The following is a 13,399-nucleotide window of genomic DNA, read 5'->3' on the forward strand; positions in this document are numbered from 1 at the left end:
AGCAGTACCTTAAAAAAAAGAAAAAACTAGAAAAGAATACTTACCTAGGAAAATGTACATTATCGCTAATGACATAAAAGAGGTGAAAACTTAAGTAGACCAATTATTATAGAAGACATGGAAGAAGTGATTAATGGTCTCCTATTGAAAAAGGCAGCTGGCAGATGGATTCACAGCTGAATTTTTAATCTAACCATTGAAGAATAGATGATTCCTATATTATTTAAACTATTGTGGGACTTGGAGAAATATTGAAAGTTCTCCAGTTAATTTTATGAACCCAGACTGTCTTAAATACCAAAGCCAAAGAGAGAATGCAACAATAGCAACAATGACAAAGTGCAGGCCAGCTTCACCTCTAGCTACAAAAGCCACATGTTTAAATAATATATTAGAGAACAGAATGGTGGAGTGAATCAAAAGACTAATCTACCATGACAAAACAGTCTTTATAAGAGGAATGAAAAGACAGTTCAATTCCAGGAAGTTGATCTACATATTGATTCCATTAAAAATTAAAAGAGAAAAACCCAACCATTATCCATAGGTGGTGGGAAGACATCAGACAAAGGTCAAGCAATTGATGCCAAGGGAAACTTGAAGCAAAACAGAAACAGAAGGAAATTACTTCAAATAATGAAGAAAAGCCCAATAACATCTTAAATGGCAAAAATTAAATCTTTCACTTAAAATCAGGAATGAGGGGCGCCTGGGTGGCTCTGTCGGTTAAGCGTCCGACTTCAGCTCAAGTCATGATTTCACGGTCCGTGAGTTCAAGCCCTTTGTTGGGCTCTGTACTGACAGCTCACAGCCTGGAGCCTGCTTTGGACTCTGTGTCTCCCTCTCTCTCTGACCCTCCCCCGTTCATGCTCTGTCTCTCTCTGTCTCAAAAATAAACATTTAGAAAAAAGTAAAATAAAATCAGGAATGAGACAGGCATCGCTATAATCACTTGTACTGGTGATTCCAGTAAATGTAAATAAAATAATGGATGTAAGTAATGGAAAAAGAGATAAAGTTCCAGATACTGATGATATGCCTGTCTTCTTAGAAAACCCAAAGATTCTCCTGAAGAAAACAAGTAATAAGAGACTTTGGTGTGTTGGATTAATAAAAAATAAATTATAGAAATAACCAATCTCTCTCTCTATTCAGGTCAAAATCTCATAGAGGAGGAAATGGGAAGAATATTTCATTCAGAAGACAAATGCTAAAAAAATAATTTGGTAAGAAAGGTGCAGAACGTATATGAACAAAACTATAAAAATATTCTTGGGTGGGTGGGTTTGGGGTTGCGGATTCGAGCCCCACATTGGGTGTAGAGATTATTTACAAATAAAATCTTAAAAAGTAGAAAAATGTTCTTGGGAAATGCAAGATAAAATATAAACAAATGAAGAAGCCTATTTATGTTAGATGGAATAACTTACTGTTACAAACATGTTAATTCTCCAAAAATTAGTAAGTTAATTTAATGTTGTCTTAATTTGTATCTTTTTTCTCGTATGTAAAATACCATGTAATAATTGAAAAGAGTTCCAGGTATCTACATAAAATAGTAATTGTGAATGAGTATAATCTTTAACTTGAGAATTTTTGAAGAATTTTCAAAATGATCAAAGTAATACTGAAAAAGGCAGTTAACAAATTTTTTTTTAATTTTTAAGTTTATTTATTTTAAGAGAGAGGGAGAGAGAGAGAGAGAGTGAATAGGGGAAGGGCAGAGAGAGAGGGAGAGAGAGAAATGCCCAAGCAGGCTCCCCATTGTCAGTACAGAGCCCAAAGCAAGGCTCAAACTCAGAAAACCCTGAGATCATGCATGACCTGAGCTGAAACCAAGAGTTGGATGCTTAACCAGCTGAGTCACCCAGGCACCCTGGCAGTAACAATTTAATAAATACATTTTTGTATAATAAGTGTAATTATGTATAGTGGGTTTCATTTATCTTTTTTAAGTTTTTATTTATTTATTTTGAAAGAGAGAGCGGGGTGGGGGTGGGGGGTTGCAGAGAGAGAGAGAGAGGGAGAGAGAGAGAATCCCAAGCAGGCTCCACACTGTTAGCGCAAAGCTTGATGTGGGGCTTGAACTCATGAACTGTGAGATCAGGACCTTAGCCAAAATCAAGAGTCAAACGTTTAACTGACTTCAGCCACCCATGCTCCCTGTATAGTGGGTTTTAAATACTGGTCTCCCATTTCCTTTTCAACAAGTGGTGGGTGGGGTTAAAGGGTTAAGTGTAGCAGACTGGACGTTTGTGAGCCACATGTTGTTCTTGTCCTGTATGGTGTGGTCACACTGGTCAAATGATTGTGCATTAGAATCACTTATGGTGCTTAATAAGAATACAGATTCCAAGGTCTCACCCAAGAGTTCCTAAAATGAGAATTTTTAGCAAGAATTTGGAAACACTGGCTAAGTCTATGCTGCAATGGTCGTTTCTTGTTTCAGCGTTTCTTTTCTGAGCACAGAAACCTAGAAAAGGGTACCCAATGTTTCCACTGGGAGGACTCTCATTTAAATCCTCTTTAAGAAATGACTCATTTCCTTTGAAGAATGAGAGTTGAAAATAGATTTTAAAACAGATACAAAATAGATTTTCTATTGTAGAGGAAAATGCAATGTAGGCTTGCTTTCTATGTAGCAGGAGGCAGTAAAAGTATGTTGAGAGTGATGTCATGCATTGGTTTGGGTTTGAAACCCGGCTTTGCCACTTTCTAGCTGTGTTACCTTTGACGAATTAATTGTTGTAATTCTCAGTTTCTTCATCTATTAAATGAGGCTGAAAATGGTACTTCACATAATAATAATAATACTTACCTCAAAAACACTATGACTTAAAAGGTGATAACTAGGGGCGCCTGGGTGGCTCAGTTGGTTAAGCGTCCAATCCTTGATTTCGGTTCCGGTTGTGATCTCATGGATCGCAAGTTCTGACCCTTCATTGGGCTCTGTGCTGACAGCACAGACCCTGCTTGGGATTCTGTCTGCCCCTCCCCTGCTCAGGCTCTTGCTCTCTCTTTAAAAAATAAATAAATAAACATTAAAAAAAGTGATAGCTAAAAGCAAACAGAAATGACACTATTAAATATTCTCAATAAGAGTAACTTGGGATGTTAACATCACCACACACCTTAGTGTGTTGGCCAACACATAGTTTGTATTAATATTTTTTTCTGGTTATGCTGCTATATGTGTATTTTTTAATTCCAGAGAGAATTTATCCAGGTCTGTAAAACTTTGAACAGTATATTCCGTGAAGATCCAGAAGAAAATGATTTGTATCAGGCCATTGCACAGTAACCACTCTGCTGCGGCAGATCCGGGAAGTGGGGCAGGGAAGTGTCAGTTCTGAAAACCGCTTCCCCGAATGTGGGAAGGAGCTGCTGGCTTCAGCTCTTTCTCCTGAGCGGGACTCAAGTTTTGCAGACACCAGCACTGGGAAGATGCCTCAGGACTCCCAGACATTTCCTTTATTTGACAATCAGCGATTAGTTCTTATCCACCTGAACTTTCTGTAGATTTTTGAAAGTGGTGACAGGTACACAGGTAACCAATGTATAGAGCTTGTTTGGTGAATCCTCATCCTTGTTATGTTTTCTAGACAACAGCACATGGGTATGGAATGGAACACCCCTTATTCCTTTGGCCCAGATAGCGTTGTTGAGCCTGGTGTCAATGCACATATCTGTCGTTCCCCTTTCTTTTGTGGTAAGTTTCCGGATCTCTTTGAGCGCCCGAGGAGTACATTTCTTGAAACCCACTCCATCGTTGCACTTGTGGAGGTTGATGGTGTATTCTCTGGTCACTACTTTGCTGGTAGCAGAACGGCCCTTCTGTCACCCTTCCTGGGGGGAGCCATTCTGAAGGGCCCGGTTGTAAAGGAGTTACTTAGTTATTATTGAATCAAAAAGTTCAACATGGTGTGGCTCACCCCTGTAGTTTTATCAAAGGTACTAAGTATTTTCTTTCTCTTTGGCTCTCTTATTAATATTTTAAAAGTGATATTATTTGAATGTCCGCATGTCATGCTGATTTTGTGAATACAAATAAATTCACCCTAATAATGCTGCCTAAATAAGATTTAATAATCACCTTAAGTTTAATAGTCATCCCTTCCCGCCCCCAAGCTCCCTCATTTAGGACAGGAAATACTCAGCTGGGTCTCCCAGGTGCTCCAGAATAATTCCACTCATGCTCTACGGCTCTGGGTTCCTAGTCAACACATTTGACTGTATATTGGCCACCAATGCCCTTTATGAGAATATGCCTTCACTGGTGGAGCCATTCCTTATTGGTGGCAGGGTTGCACAATGGTCTGTGGCAGACTGGGTGAGAGAATGGCCCTCTCCCTGGCTCTGTGTCACTAGGGCCCATAGTAATACATCTTACACTCGAAATCCCACAAAGTCATTTGTGAAAATAATTCCTCAGTTTCTGGCCCTAACTTCTTTCCTCAACATGCTCAAAAGCATTTGCAGACTCTGTGGGAGAGTAGGGAATGCAGGCATCACACCATTCCCTCCTTTCCTTTTGCCAGTTTCTCAAGGTCACGGGCACAGCATGTCCCCTTCCTTCTTCATTTAGAAATATACACTCCACGAAGTTCAACTTATACAAACGGATGGCTGGAGATGTCACTGATAACCAGGTTCTAAATCCCAGCGTGGTCTCAGGTAAACCACCTGAAACCTTATCCTTCTTTCTTATATCCCTGTCAATCAGACAGAGAATACTAATTCCAAAGGGATCTTGGCTACTTGTCTCCTTTTGTGTCCCCTTTGAAAGTGAAACAACTGCATGTGGAGAGAAGAGTCACACATTTCGGAGGCTGAAGCCATCCCCACCCTGAGTCATAGCTGCCTGGCCTCACTAGGGATCTAGACACGGGCTCCTCAGCAACATGGAGCTCTGGGGATTTCTGTTTTGCTGGGACTGATGTGTGAACATTTACAATAACAGTCAACATAAGAACAATGACACAACATAGGTAAGGATTTAATTTTATTCCTTATTTTTCAAAAAGCTTCCTTAACATGATGTGACAGTTACTCCTGCCCTATTACTTTAAGTTCTGCTAAAGTATATGAGGACCCATGACATTAAGTCCATTTAAAAACTCTTGTTCTTTTCTGGGAAGAACAATAGTGCAAAGTATAATATTGAACAATAGTTTAAGGGTAGTGTAAAGCACAATACAGTGTAAATGATGATGTAAAAATGATTAACAAAAAGGCAGTGGAGAATTTCTCCTCACCTTCACATGACCAAAGTCATGCATTTTTTGTTTGTTTTGAAATTGATGTTTCCACGTTAGTTCTGGGGGAAGTACAGCCTCTTCTTTCTGATTCCTACTCCTAACCTCAGGGTGACATCCACCTTAGATACTTAAGTATCCGCAGTTTTCATAAAGAAAGGATAAGTAAACTCACATTCAAGGACCAATCATGGTTATGATAAAGCTTAGTATATGTTTCCCTGAGGCATTCTAGTGGAAAGGCACTAGTCCGATTGCAATGCTTCCTCTGCTGCTCATTATCTATGAGATGTGAACCCAGCATGACAAACTTTCTGAGCCTAGTCTGTTTAAAAACTATCAATGATATTGGGGCACCTGTGTGGCTCAGTCGGTTAAGTGTCCAACTTCGGCTTAGGTCACGATCTCATGCTTCCTGAGTTAAAGCCCCGTGTCTACCTCTGTACTGACAGCTCAGAGCCTGGAGCCTGCTTCAGATTATGTGTCTCCCTCTCTTTGCCCTCCCCTGCTTGCACTCTCTCTCTCAAAAATAAGTAAACATTAAAAAAAAAAAAAACCTACCAACAATATCACCAATTTTACAGGAGTTTTTAGAAGAATAAATGTGGGAATGCAAGCTAGTGCAGCCACTGAAAAACAGTATGGAGGTTCCTCAAAAAACTAAAAATAGAACTACCCTGCGACCCAGCAATTGCACTACTAGGTATTTATCCAAGGGATACAGGTGTGCTGTTTCGAAGGGGCACATGCACCCCAATGTTTATAGCAGCACCATCAACAATAGCTAAAGTATGCAAAGAGCCCAAATGTCCTTCGATGGATGAATGGATAAAGAAGATGTGGTACACACACACACACACACACACACACACACACACACACTGGAGTATTACTCAGCAATCAAAAAGAATGAAATTTTGCAACTACGTGGATGGAACTGGAGGGTATTATGCTAAGTGAAATTGGTCAGAGAAAGACTAATATCATATGACTTCACTCATGAGGACTTTAAGAGACAAAACAGATGAACATAAGGGACAGGAAACAAAAATATAAAAACAGGGAGGGGGACAAAAACATAAGAGACTCATAAATATGGAGAACAAACAGGGTTACAGGAGGGGGTGTGGGAGGGGGGATGGGCTAAATGGGTAAGGGGCATCAAGGAATCTACTCCTGAAATCATTGTTGCACTATATGCTAACTAATTTGGATGTAAAGTAAAATAAATAAATAAATACAATTAAAAATTAAAAAAATAAAATAAACATTGAAAACAAAGAAGAATAAATGAATAAAACTGGAAACAGTCTCAGTACAGTGTTTGGTCCATAGTATGTGCTCAGTTTATGTTAAAAGATTATGTTAACTCAAAAACGGACAAATCTTAATCCAGAGAAAATGGCTTTTAACTGTGGAATTTCTATTGGGGGGGATGTATTTTGAGGGTCTTTTTTTTTTTTTTACTCCATTAAATTACATTTTAAAGGTAGTTGCCAACTCTGTTTTTTTTTGTTTTTTGTTTTGTTTGTTTGTTTGGTTTGATAAAACTATACACTTGTCTTAAATTTTACCATGGTCTGAAATGAGTCTGCTTAAGCCTGGTTGTGACCTGCGCAGGGACCAAGGGACCACAAACGGGCTTTCACAGCAGTCTAAGACATGTCCTGGTGGGAACTTCTCTTCCCAGCTCTATGAAGTTCATTTCATATTAGGATACTATCTCCTCCCCTTTCCCAAGACACTAATCTTTAAAATGGTGAACAATGAACCTGACATATTTTTGACTTTCTTTAATAATCTTTTATAGAGCTGTTAAAGGGGCTTCCTAAATCCACATTTTTTTTCCAACTGCCGTGGTTCAACATTTGTGGAACCACTGTAAACGATTCAAAACTGTCCCTTATTTTCCTGGATCTACAAATCACCTATCGGATGGGGCCCACTTGATTTTATTTTCTAACTTTCAGGCTGGGCGTGGATACCTTTTAATTCTTTGCTCCACAAAGATGCTTGGGTAAAAGGTCTGAGGAACCCCTTCAAGGACTCGGATGCCCCCTCTGATTTGTGGTAAGACGTCTGGAGTAAAGTATGCACCAGGAACTGGCGCCACCGGGCCCCACCGCGGAGCAGAGGGCGGCACGAAGGCAGGGCTCAGGCCAGCGCCCTTTCGCATCCCCCCAGGAGGGGACACCGCCCAGGCGCACCCGTCGCTAGGTCCACTGTTTGCCGCGTTCGAAAGGAGCCCTGAGCGGGACCAAGGCAAACCGGGAGGGGGGGGGTTCCCGGAAAATCTAAAGGATTGTGTTCAGTCCACAGCCAGGGAGAGCAGGGGCTCCTGGGTTGGTACCTTCTGCCCCCCACCCCCCAAGCCCTCCCGGCGCTGCTGGGCGGCGGCAGAGTCCCCTCGGCCTTGGTTTCTCCCAACCGTCGCCGGGCCTGGGCGCCCTCCGCGTCCGCCCCTCTCCGCACGTCGCGCACCCCCGGTCGCAGCCCACTAATGGTCTGGCCCGTCGGTAGCCACCACCCCCTTCGGCAGCGACAGCTGCTCCAGCTGCTCCGGGTGGAGCGCCCCAGCCCCGAGCCGTGGCTGCCTAGGGTGGCGGGCCCGCGGAGGGGAGCAGCGGACCACCAGCTCTGGCTGAGGGGTCCGGGGGCGACAGCCCGAGGGGATCCGGGAGGCGGGGGAGCCGCAGACGGACCGCCTGCAGCGCGGAGGCGAGGACCGGGGCTGGGCTTTCCTCACCCGGGTGAGTACCTGCTGCTCCGATCCTCCCAGACCCCCTTTCACTGCCCCACCCCACCCCGAGGTCTCGGCCCCCCACCGGGGACGGTCACAGCTCTAGGGACACTGGCTCCCGTGGGAGCAGCCGAGCCGGGAGCTCTTACTGTTAGGGCTAATGATTCAGCAGCATTCGTGCCCCGAGAGAGATTTGGGCAGAATGGGGGAGGGCAGGGGGACGGGGTCAGTTGCTGTGCTCTCACCTCAGTTTCTAGGCTTCAGAGGTGCCACTGGGCGGGCAGGGTCGGGTGGGGTGAACCAGAAAGCTCCCTGCTGGCTTGTTCTGTATTTTGTCCTTTTCCCACAGCATGGTACGAACCTCTGTGAGTGTGCGGTGCAGTCTTCAAAGTGTGTCACATTAGTGTGTTTTTCGCACTTGCGAGTGAAGCAGGGGGCCCTTGTCAGTTTCTTTACTTCTTGCTCCATTAGATGCCTAATTCACGCCTTCGTCCACTCAGTTTTTCTTCGCCTAGCGTTTCCCCGCTAATGTATGAAATAGATGCTGTGTGCAAGTTGTCTTGTGTTCAGAGTGGGTTTGATTGGTCTTGGTATAGGAGGAAAAGATTTAAGGGAGGCAGGAAATAATACTTGCAGAGCCTGGACACTTACTTTTAGATAATATTATTTCATTAAATCATCACAACAACCTAGAACCAAAGGTGGAAAGTGAGGAGCCTGGAAGTTAAATTAGCTCCTCAAGGTCACAGAACAGGAATTTGAATGCAAGTCTCCGTGACTCCAAATCCCATGGATCTTTCACCCTAAGGAGGAGTTGTGTGTCCCAGTGTAAGCGTACCTATATATGGTCTATTAGATGTTCAACATAAAATTAATTTTCATGTGAGTAATCTCAAACAATAGCAACAACCTGTAAACTAACTGTGTATGGAATTATTGTTCTTTTAGTATGAAAGAGCATTCTTTGAATTGCATGGAAAAAAACCTATTTTCTTAGAAACCATATGCCAAAAAATAATATCTGGACAACACTGCATAGAAGAGCTAGGTCGTAGCAGGAGATGTTTAACACATATCTGGCAGTGATAAATGGTGGTTGCTCAAATGTTGGAAAAACCAATTAGGAAAGTTAAAAAAAAAACGGGAAATATTTTTTTTCTTCTTAAACTTTAGAGAAAACATTTGCAATGAGAACAGGTATTTAGTTCATGGGATGTGTGACTGAACTATTTTTGTGGGGTGTGTCATCCCACGATAGGGTGACAGATAAACTCAGACTGATAATGTTATTTGATTCTTTACAGCTGTGATTTGGCATAGTAGGTGATAACTCCATTTTACAGACTAAGGAACTGAAATACAGAGAAGACTCAAGATCATATAGCTAGTGAGTGGTGGAATCTGGACAAGCATTGACTTAGCAAAATGAGTGTTGTAGCAAAATGTAGTTCTGTATAGTGGGAAACTGCATTGATTTATTTTTGCCCTGCCCTTCAGAGTGAACAGTTATAATTGACCTGTGTGCTCTTTCTGAAAAAAATAATGGACGCTGGGTTTTGCTTTGTCTATTGCTTGGCCATTTGGTTTGCTTTCACTTACGATTTATGTATTCTCTCTTAAGATATGAAACTCTTGTTGATGTCTCTGGGGGCAGGTTGCTATAGTGCAAATGCTCATTATTCTCTTAGTACTGGAATAATATTTGATGGCAGATAGGAACATAATCATCTTAGTCCATCATGTATAGAGTATTGGACTACTTACATTGGAGAATTATTAATGAGGATATTGATAGACTAAAGCCCACTACCTAAATAAGGCCATAAAATGGAGACACAAATTTGTATTTGTTGTTCACCCAAGACTTTAAGAGAAGTAGGATCTTGTGATTAGTCTTAAATTTGATTCCTAGGAAGTCATTTCTTTTTGTTCTTTATATGGCTGTAGACTATATCCTGAATCTTGGTGAGGCATTTTGCAGTCCAATCTGTTTAATTCCCAGGAGGACAGCAGACTTGGTAGGAATAAATAAGCGAAACTACGATCCCACTGCTGTTAAAAAAAAGCAAAAGAAAGTACGTGTCCTAGTGGTGAAGGGTCAGAGGGAACCTTTTAAAACCGAGGCAACACATTTTATTTAGATAACATCACTGAGTATGAGTATAATACCAACCTGGCTTTAGCACTTCATCTTTTCTTTCTCCTCTCTCTCTTCCTGTATGTCTGAATGTTTTGTCCAATGACTATGGTCTGCAAACCATTCAAATTCTTGACTTCAAGGACCTTAAAGTCTAATTGGGGAGATATTTACTTACACAGGAGTAATTAACAAAATAATTAGAACTGGTCTAGGACCAGAAAAAGGTGGTGCTATGAATGCTATATCAACACCTTAATAAGGAGAAATCATAGAGATGGAGGTTCATAAGAGGATCAGGAAACTCTTCATGGATGGAAGTGAATTCAGTCACTCTGCAAGATGGGAAGGGTTTGGATAGGTAAAGAGAAAGCCAGACAAGGAGGTTCAGCTAAGTGCTCATAGACTATTTGGCTACCCAGTGACAAATTGTGAAGAACCTTACATATCAGGCAGGGAAATCCACTCCTCATCTGGTAATCATAGGGAACTAATGTAGGTTACTAAGCTCGCTAGGTTTCTCTTTGGCTAGTCTTGCTCACATTCTCCATATTCCTTGCTCCAAGTGCTCTTCCAGAAAATACTGTATTTCCTGGGTTCTGATATTAAAAAGATCAGTTGTCAACTCAACCCAGAAGGAGTTTTCTATTCAAGTAACATTTTTCCTCTTTCAGAGAAGCTTGCCTTTCAAAAAGCTTTCCCTTTCCATTATAGATTTATGAACAATTTGGAAGCTATAAGAATATGAAAAGGCAAAAAATCACCATGCTTGTACTAACAAAGATAAGCAGTATTAATATTTTGATGTGATTCTGATGTTTCCTCCCCCTCTTTTTTCTGTGCATAGTTTTAATCATGATATATATATTCCTTTTTAAAATATTTTCACTTTACTTTTTATAACATTAATTTTCACTTAATTACAACTAGACAGCCAACTTCTAAAATATCTACATAATATTCCATTAGGTAGATGTACCATAATTTCTTAACCATTCCTCAATGTTGCTATATTATTGACAATAATAAGTAATGCTGTGATGAACATCTTTGTTCATAAGCTCTTTTCTATATTTTAGAAATTGGTTTCTTAGGATAGAGTCTCAGAAATGAAATTCTAGGTTAAAAAGTATGAATTCTTAGTTTAAATTTTTTTTTAAAAATTGAGATATAATTGACATATAACATATTAGTTTCAAGTGTACACCATAATGATTTGATATCATTTGATATTTACATATATTACGATTGATCACCACACTAAGTCTAGTTAATATCTGTCACCACCCAGTCACAGCTTCTTTTCTTGTGATGTGTAGTTCGGCTACTTTATGCAAGTTTTGAAGCTCTATTGGATTCATCATGTTCTCTTTGGACATTACAAATTAAATATAAGATATTGGCATATTATTAATAACAGTTACTCCTGTCTGTGGTTCCTCAGATTATACTTTTTCAGGCAACCTCTTCTTTTGATTGGAGAAACTACTTAAATTATTGGTACTGGGCAAAATAGGTGAAGAGGATTAAGAGGTATAAGCTTCTAGTTATAAAATAAAGAAGTCATAGGGATGAGAAGAAACAACTGAATGTAGTCATAGAGAATATAGTCAATAATATTATAATAATATTGAATGGTGACAGATGATAACTACACTTATTTGGTGTAGTGGTGAGCATTGCCTAATGTATAGCGTTGTTGAATCACTGTGTTGTACACCTGAAACTAATGTAATATTGTATGTCAACTCTACTTCAGTTAAAAAAAAAAATCTTGGGTAGTGAGAAAGGCAGGCGTAGGAGGCCACTGTGGAGAGATGGCAATAGGTTGGAGAACATGTTTGGTGAGAGCCAGCCAGACGGAGGTGATAGTCAGAGAAGGGAATACATGACTTTCTGGTTTTAGCACTGTGTCTGCAGACCTCGACTCCCTCCCCTTTAGCCTCCCCTCCGGCATCTACCCCACCCTTATCTCTTTCAAACTTCACCTTCTTCTGTCTGCCTGTATCAGGTTTCCAGGTCTCCAACTTCAGTATCCTGGTAATGCGAGGCATATGAACACACTCTTGTACTCTAATTTAGAGAATCCACATAGGTGAGGGAGGGAACTTCAGATCTCCTTCAGGTTCTCAGCAGAAGCCCTGGGTATAAGGTACAAGAGAGTGTAGTGAACATTGATGATTTCTGCCCCTTCCCCATGTACACTGCTAGAGACGGCCTTTGAGATCAGTGTCCAATGAGACACACAGAGAATATTCCCAGCATTTCCCTTTGGGATTCAGACACTTCCCTTCCCTTGTTGTAACTCTCCACCGAAGGAAATCTCCCTCAAGGGGAGAGACTAACCCCTAACCCCTAACTGCAGCAGTTGTAGGGATGGAGTGACATTACCTCCTCTGCTTTGGCCATCTCTTATTCCCCCAGTCTCTCACCTTTGCTTCCTCTGAGTCCCACCTCCACCTACTTGGAATACCGGAAGCCATTGAGGTGGGGACGTCATTAAGTTTCTCTGAGGACCAATGGAAGGGGAGTCACTGGGATGTGAATATGCTTTGAGGGCACAAGTAGGGAACCTGCACAAGTATGTAATATGTCATCAGTTTTGGGAGATCTGAAAGGAAACAATGAAAACTGAACCATCAACTTTACAAATCCAAAATAGGCACCCTCTTCCCCTTTTTAGGACCTGACAGATGATTTCTGGTGGAAGCCGGGCATTGAGGTACACAGTATTTTGGGAAGAATTTGCCCTGTGCTTAGTTGAGAACTATTATTTAAAACAATTTCCTTAAACTTTCAGAAAGTGGTAAATTTATTTCCATTCCTCTCAGGCATTATCTGTCAAAGTTGAACTGGGCATAGCCAGCCGTTTCCGTAGGGTTAACTCAAAGTTAAAAAACTTAAATTTAAATAGGCTTGCCTATTTATTCTCCACTACCCTTATTTCTGTTAATTCCCATTTGACATTTATTTGTTAACACACTCCTGCCCATAGTACACATAGTAGTTAAGAAAGCCAAGGTGTTGAGATTGTTTAGGCTCTGAGAAGGTGAGTGATAGATCTGTTTTACTCTTTTTTCCTTCACTCTGTACTTGCAAGTGACTGGTTGGCCTATGTTCCTTTGACTCCTTTGAAAGTTTAGAGTTAGGTGGTCAGGTGATCACTGGGTCTTCTCTAAGGCTGACTGAAAGCTCTGTGAGAACTCCTTCCTTTGAAATTGATGATATTCTTGTTCCGCTGGGTGTGCTGAACTGTCCACATTGTTT

The 13,399-nt window shown here is 41.1% G+C and overlaps 1 protein-coding gene and 1 pseudogene across 5 annotated transcripts in view; one reads left to right on the forward strand and one right to left on the reverse strand.

The window, feature by feature from the left end:
- Positions 1-3,489: 3,489 nt before the first annotated feature.
- On the reverse strand, positions 3,490-3,866 carry LOC125173274 (60S ribosomal protein L31-like; annotated as a pseudogene).
- A 3,932-nt stretch (positions 3,867-7,798) lies between these two features.
- The window catches only part of TTLL7 (tubulin tyrosine ligase like 7), a 138,261-nt gene continuing 132,660 nt past the window's right edge, over positions 7,799-13,399 (forward strand). For 3 of the 5 annotated variants that reach the window (XM_047872922.1, XM_047872923.1, XM_047872925.1), the window contains exon 1: positions 7,801-8,005. The gene's annotated coding sequence lies outside the window, so the exon portion shown is untranslated. Of the gene's footprint in view, positions 8,006-13,399 lie in introns of all 5 variants that reach the window. The other 2 variants (XM_047872926.1, XM_047872924.1) reach the window with 2 other exon arrangements.

The sequence above is a fragment of the Prionailurus viverrinus genome, chromosome C1, assembly GCF_022837055.1.
Source record: "Prionailurus viverrinus isolate Anna chromosome C1, UM_Priviv_1.0, whole genome shotgun sequence".
In the NCBI taxonomy this organism is placed as follows: Eukaryota; Metazoa; Chordata; class Mammalia; order Carnivora; family Felidae; genus Prionailurus; species Prionailurus viverrinus.